This window comes from Sturnira hondurensis, unplaced genomic scaffold (assembly GCF_014824575.4).
Source record: "Sturnira hondurensis isolate 20B ecotype Veracruz unplaced genomic scaffold, ASM1482457v3 Scaffold0005329, whole genome shotgun sequence".
NCBI classification, from domain to species: domain Eukaryota; kingdom Metazoa; phylum Chordata; class Mammalia; order Chiroptera; family Phyllostomidae; genus Sturnira; species Sturnira hondurensis.
In genome coordinates this window covers 4335985-4343559 of record NW_028077960.1, presented here as the reverse complement: position 1 = coordinate 4343559, position 7575 = coordinate 4335985, and the positions used below count along the sequence as shown (strand labels likewise).

General features: G+C 36.3%; 1 protein-coding gene across 1 annotated transcript in view; it reads left to right on the top strand.

The window, feature by feature from the left end:
* ARIH1 (ariadne RBR E3 ubiquitin protein ligase 1) overlaps positions 1–7575 on the top strand; it is a 155935-nt gene that overhangs the window by 21467 nt on the left and 126893 nt on the right. The window lies entirely within an intron of this gene.

Here is a 7575-nt window from a genome sequence, read left to right as displayed (position 1 = left end):
GTTGACTTCACTGAATTAACTTCTTTCATTCTCTAATACATATTTCGTGTTTTGTTCTTAATCAGTTATTATTTTTTAAAGATTTTATTTACTTTTAGAGAGAGGGGATGGAGGGAGAAAGAGGAGAGAAACATCAGTGTGTAAGAGAAACATCAGTCCGTTGCCTCTCACATGCCCCCAACTGGGGGCCTGGTCTGCAACCCAGGCAGGCATGCTCCCTGACCAGTAATCAAACCAGCTACCTTCCATTTGCAGGCCTGCATGCCAGCACTCAGTCTACTGAGCAACGCCAGCCAGGGCTTTTAATCAATTATTTAAAGAAATGTTAGTCATCATAACTATTCTCTGAAGTAGATGGCATCTTTACTATTTTATGGATAAGGAAATTGAGACTAAAAGGAATTAAATAACTTGCTCAGATTTTCATAGCTGGAATTGTAATTCAGGATTTTATATCATTAAATATAAATAAACCATATGTGAATGTTACTGTCTTTTGTGCTAGATATTTTTTGTTTGTCTCTTCAGATCCTCGCTACCTTTTTCCATCCAGCTCTGTGCCCTAGGAGATTGACTTCTACAGACTAAGTCAATATGCTTTGACTTGTGACTTCATTGCTATGACCTATGAATTCAAATAAATAACAAGAGTGGAATAGAGTCAGAAATCTAATACAGGCCACACTTACACTGTTGAGCCTATATACACACACACACACACATATATATATATGATATATACACACACCATCCACAAGAAGATTTTAAGCCAAAATTTCTATTACAACATTTACTATCTTCTACTCCAATGTGAGCATTTAAAAATACAGTTTTGCCTTGGCTGGTGTGGCTCAGTTAGTTGGACATCATCCCTCAAAGTGAAAGGTCCCCAGTGCAATTCTGATTGGTCAGGCACATGCCTGGGTTCTGGCATGGTCCAAGTTGGGGCACATGTGAAAGGCAATGATCATTGTTTCTCTACAACTTCGATGCTTCTCTCCCTTTTTTTCTCCCTGCCTTTCCCTCTCTCTAACAGTAAAGTCTTTAAAAAATTTAAAAAGCACAGCATTTTAACATAAAATAATTCCAGCACTTGACCTGTGGTATAATTTGTGTATATGTTATGTAAAATTTTTTCATGATTTGTGTATGAAATGATAAACTGACATCAGTGGTCCACAGACCCCCAACATTCTTCTGACACAGAAGCATGAAGAGATTCTAGAAGAATAGCCTTGTGAAATTGTTGTGGATGTACTAGGTAACAAATGCTTCATATGTTTAAAGGGAGAATAGCTCACTTATTTTGCTAAATAATGAGAAAAATCATTCCTTAATGAAATTCTCAAAGGAGCTTATTGTTGATACTCATCATTTAAACTCATATTTAAGGAAATGTCTTTACCTTTTAACTACCTTGCTTTGGTTCTTATGAAGCAAAAATTTAGAGTGGGCCTGCCATTATTGTTTAACATAGCAATAATATTTCTTTGACCATTATTGATATTATAATAGTTGATAGTTATAGCTGTCTTGGAGTATATGAGTACATGAAGCTTGATTTATATTTTTGTATTCTATCCAGCTGTAAAGCCAAAGGGGCGAAGATAGGACTTCAGAAAATACAAAATCCTCTAGTCACCCTTAGGAGTAAAAGTAAAACATTAGCTAAAAGAATTAAGCATGACAGTAAACTTGTCTAATCTTTGTTTCATTCCAGAGTCATCACAATTTTCAATTCATATAAAGTCAGGTTAATGTGAATGAGAGGGATCTAAAAGGGTATCCTGGCCAACAACTAACCAACTACTACCTCCCTGTTAAGTGGTCCATAAGCCTGTTCTTAAAACTTCAGTGAGTTAAACCCCCACAGCTGCTTATAGAAGTGAGTGTGTTTCATATTGGACAGCTCTCATACTGATTTTGAGTTCTTCCATGTTACTGCCTGTCTCTCTGTAGCTTTTTACTTGAAACTGCTGGTATCAACCCTTCTCCATGATAGCCTGTCTGTGTTTTTAGACCTATTTAACATTTTGGAGACTACCAACCCATTGAACTATATCTAGGCTGAGACTTTCTCAGTGTAGAATCCAGAATAAAGTTTCTGCTTTACTTCTTATGGATTGTCAATTAGGGAGATTGTTATGTACTGGCATTTTGGATCTAGACCTGTGCAAAGTGAAGTAACATAAGGACTGACACTACAGCGGCACATGTTCACTCTGTTCAGTTATTAAGTAAGTGGCAGAGAAGCCTAAGTATGTTTGTCCATATTCTCATTGCAGATATGGGCAGGCTTTGTTTGTTTATTTATTTATTAAGGTTTTATTTACTTATTTTTAGAAAGAGAGGAAGGTGGGGAGAAGGAGGGAGAGATACAGGTATTAGTTGCATCTTGCATGCCCCTCAACTGAGGACCCGGCCTGCAACCCAGGCATGTGCCCTGACCAAGAATGAAACTGGCAACCTTTTGGTTTGTAGGCTGATGCCCAACCCATTGAGCCACACTAGTCAGACCAGTAACTTATTTTGATATTAATACTATTTAATATTGAGTTCGCTAAAAAGTTGTTTTGTTTTTTTCCCGGTATGATGGCTCTAGTAGTGCTTAGTCGTCTTTAATTTCATTTGAAACAGATTTGTTAGATTGTATAATGGCAACTGTCATATCAGCATGAGTTTTTTTTTTTAAACAATTTTATTTATTTATTTACCTTTAGAGGGGAAGGGGAGAGGGAGAGAAACATCAATGTATGGTTGCCTTTTGTGCGTCCCCTGCTGGGAATTGGCCTGCAGGGAACTGGCCTGCAACCCAGGCATGTGCCCTGACTGGGAATCGAACCGCGATCCTCTGGTTCACAGGCCTGTGCTCAATCCACTGAACTACACTAGCCAGGGCCAGCATGAGTTTTTTTTTAAAATCATCAAAATTGAATTTTTGTGCAGCCATTTTGATATTGAAAAGGGAAGAGGATACACATTTTTTGGTGTATTCTTTATTATTTCAAGAAAGGTAAAAACACAACTGAAATGGGAAAAAGGTTTGTGCAGTGTATGGAAAAGGTGCTGTGACTGATTGGATGTGTCATAAGTGGTTTGCAAAGTTTCTTGGTACTATTGACATTCTGGCCAAATAATCCTTTGCTGTGGGGTTGTCTTACTTATGCATTGGAAAATGTTTAGCAGGACCCCTGGCTTCTGCCCACTTGAAGCCAGTGGCAGTAGAAAGCGGCATACTCAACGTATCTAAATCAATAAGTTACTGGTGAAAATGAAAAATGTGTCTTTTACTTTATGGGAAAAACTAAACAGATTTTTTGGCTAACCCAGTATATGCTAAGGTTAGCAAGTCTGGAATGGAAAGGAGGGAGTGGTGTTCTAGATTTAGGTTGTAGAATCAGTGAGAACTGGTAAATTATTGTATTATGAGACAACAATAGTTTAGTGGTTAAGTCTTTGGCATTATATAGAACTAAGTTCAGTTTCAGCTTTGCCTTTTATCAGTTCTGTGTCTTTGTATCAGTTAAAAAAATTTTAACATTATTTGTTTACTTTTAGAGGATAAGGGAGAGAAACATCAAAGTGTGGTTGCCTTTTGCACGCCCCCCCACAGGGGACCAGGTCCACAACCCAGGCATGTGCCCTGACTGGGAATTGAACCAGCAACCCTTTACTTCCCAGGCTCATGCTCAATCCATTGAGCTACACCAGCCAGGGCTTAGTTTTTTAATTTTAATATATTATTTTTCCCCATATTCAAAATAAATGTTATAATTGTGTAGTTGAAGTTTTAAGCAGCCTTCATTTAACTAAGTTCCTGGATTAAAAGTTCCTCTTTTTCATTCCCTCAGTAAAACAGACCTATATGATGCCCATGGCAGGCTCTCAGCTTGTTGGCCTTTCTTGATAAGTAAAACTAAAAGATGAAATTAGCTATCACAGTAGGTCTCATACTTTATGGTGCCATTTATATGAAAGGTCCAGAGTAGGCAAATCAGTAGAGACAAGAAATAGATCAGTGGTGGTCAGAGGCTGGGTCAATTGGGTAGGGGGATTATAGGGAGTGGCTGCTGATAGGTATGAGATTTCTTTTTGGGTGATAAAATGTTCTAAAATTAATGGTTGACACAACTGTGTATCACAATTCAATATATAAATTATTTCTGAACAAAGTTGTTGTAGGGAACAAAAAATCTAACACACTTAACACATTCAAATTTCTTTACCAGTTTTGCCCCTATTACAGGGTCTAGCAGAAGTAAGGCTCACTTACTGTGGTTGGTAGGATAATAATATAGATATAATAATTTATAGTTTTAATTTGAACATTTCATCTAAAATGTCATATGGTATGCTTGCGTATGATATTGTTGGGTTACAGAATTATATGCTTATGGTTTTGTAATAAAAAAGGGACATTATTTGTGCCAGACCATGTATATTTTAGAGCTTTTCTTCTTTCAGTTTAGAATTCAGTCAAGGATGATGCATGACATTTGATTATCATGTCTTATTACCTTCTCATGTTTTTGAGGGGTTACAATAAATTGTAGACCCCTGGAAACCAAAGGGGAAATGTTTTCCCTCAGTCTCTAAGTATGAATGCATGGATCTATATTTAGACACATGCAAACTAAAATATTTGATTAAATTAAAATGGCTTTCTCGTGGGTGTATGCCTTTGATGAAGCTTAAGCCAAACCAGAAATTTGAAATATTTGGGTGCTTTTTAAAAAATAACTTTTAGAAGCTACTTGAATACTTATTGAGGATTTGAGGTAATAGGACTTTACTATATCTTGACAAATTGACCTAAATGGCATTATAATATATTCTTTTAAGACTCCAAAGTTATCTAGATGTACTAGTAACCATTTTTGCATAGAAAAGTATAGAATGGTAAATGCTGAAATACCATTTTTATTTAGTGATTTCAAGTGTACTCTAATCACATAGACCTTGACAATACAGTTGAAAATTTCTGCATGTAATAATTGCCATTTTAATTTTGGCATAGAAAATTTTTTGGATGTGACAAGTTTCTTGTATACAAAGAGAACATCTATTTGCAGAAATTCTGTGGCATGGTTACAGAAGTGGCTGCTATATCTGTAACTGTTGATGATATTAAAAATACTGATTTTTTTTGCCTGTTGCAGTGGTACTATTTCTATTTGAAAGAATGGGATAGTATGGAAATCAAGAATAGTTTATTTGGGTGTATATATATATGGGAATGTTTCAGATGTGAAGTTCAGGTAATTTACTATAGAGTATAGGTACATATGTTTACTTCTGATTTCCCCCTCCCCCATATATACCTTGATTTTAATTTTTATCAAATCTGTCTGTCTGGCCTTTGCCGCTGTGGCCCATTGATCTGTCCATCTGTCTGTTACAGTGCATATTGGGTACTTCCAGAAGTATGAATTCAGTGATGCAAAGGACAGGCGGGCTGCAGCAGCAAAGGTAGGACAGAATCATTCCAAAGACAAGTCACTAAAGAACCATCAAACACATATGCACCTGCATATATTGGCATCAAGCACTTAATTATTTAAGATCACACTGTGTATCATGTAAATCTTTGTGGAAAGTCTGTTCTGATATGTGTTTATAAAGGGCACAGTTTTATTATTTTATGTATGTATGTGTACTACATTTAAAATTTTTTTAAATTTTATTTATTTTTAGGTGGAGGGGAAGGGAAGGAGAAAGAGAGGGAGGGAAACATCAGTGTGGGGTTGCCTCTTGCACGCCCCATCCTGGGGACCTGGCCTGCAACCCAGGCACGTGCCCTGACTGGGAATCAAACCAGGGACCTTTTGTTTCGCAGGCCGGTGCTCAATCCACTGAGCCACACCAGCCAGGGTAGTTTTACTATTTTTTAAACCAAAAGGTTACTTGACACTTAGGCAGCACCACAAATTTTTTTAAATGCTGAATAATAGAAATACTTAAATGTAGAATATTAATGGTATTTGCTCAATTCATGGACTTGGTTGGTTAATTTTGGAATCTAGGGTGACAAAGGATCACGTTTGTAAAACCGGGAGGAGGAAAAGCAGGAAAGATAGAGTGGTATGTCCATGTGTGTATATTTATATTAATATTTTTATATATCCAGTTCTGAAATATTTTGATGGATATACTCTAAAATTTTAAGGTGGTTCTTTACCTTCTATAAGGAAGCTTAAGGATTTCTATTTAAATATTGGTACCATTTACTTAGATATTTGTATCCATTTACTTGCTAAGTGATAGCAATTATAATAGCAATTCCTGGCTTCTTTTTTCCTTTCTGTTCTTTCTTTCTACCACGTTAGAATGAGAGCAGCAGCATTTTATGTAGAATCCTAAGGCAGGTTGTAAGAGTTTAGGCACTACAGTGCAAGTTTTTGAAGAAATTGTAATGGAAGGCCTATATATAAGGTATGAAGTGCTAGGTTGCTTATTTATATTACTCTAGTATTGGTTCTAAAGTGAGGGATTATAGGGATAGGTGAATAATACAGATAGTTGTTTCATTTCCTGTGCTGTTAGGCTTTCAAAAGGAAGGAGCTACATTTGTCTAAATAAATTAGTACTGTGCTTTTCAAGACTTTCCAATTGAGCCCTGGCTAGTGTAGCTCAGTGGATTGAGCACAGGCCTGCGAACCAGAGGATCGCGGTTCAATTCCCAGTCAGGGCACATGCCTGGGTTGCAGGCCAGTTCCCTGCAGGCCAACTCCCAGCAGGGGATGCACAAAAAAGCAACCATACATTGATGTTTCTCTCCCTCTCTCCTTCCCCTCTAAAGGTAAATAAATAAATAAAATCTTAAAAAAAAAAGACTTTCCGATTGAAAAGACGAGAAGTTTGCTTTTGGTTTTCATTGAAGATGGCTGGGTTTTCAAAGTGAGTGTAAAACCTAAGATTTTAAGTATCCACAGTCTAAATTCTGGCTGAAAAGGCTGATGTTAGTAGTTAACACTTTAATAATCACTATATGCTATGTTGGGGTGATCTAGTCTACTATTTCTTGAATGTGGAAACATTTTAAAGTGAAGTTTCATGGTGTATTATAGTAGAGGTATTGTGATTCAGCAGTGTTAAAACAAGATGTTTTGGTGTGTTTTAAGATTAAACAGCCCCCTCTCCCCTCTTTTGTCTGGAAAATCTTTGGTTAACATTTTTTACTTTCCTCTTTTATATTTAGCACCTTCCTCCAAATGTATTTTAGGTATTTCATAGATTAAATAGATCATAAATCATTTTTAACCTTTCATAGTGTGACAAGTGTTGAAATGAATAAATGTCATGAATCTGTAATTTATTCAAAATTGTCAGCTCTAGCCCTCCAACTCAATGCAAAGTGCAATAGTTCTGAATTTTAGACCTGCATTTTTCTGATCCTGACTCTGCACTATTGACATTTCAAAATAACTTGTACTTTCCAGTTTCTCCTTTTTAAATTGCATGTTGGTGTTATCTTTATGAAATTGGTTAAAATGGGAACTGTTTAAGTAGATCATTGCTAAGATTTGATTTTTTTCAAGAATGCTTTCTCATGTCAATAAATAATCTACACCTGAA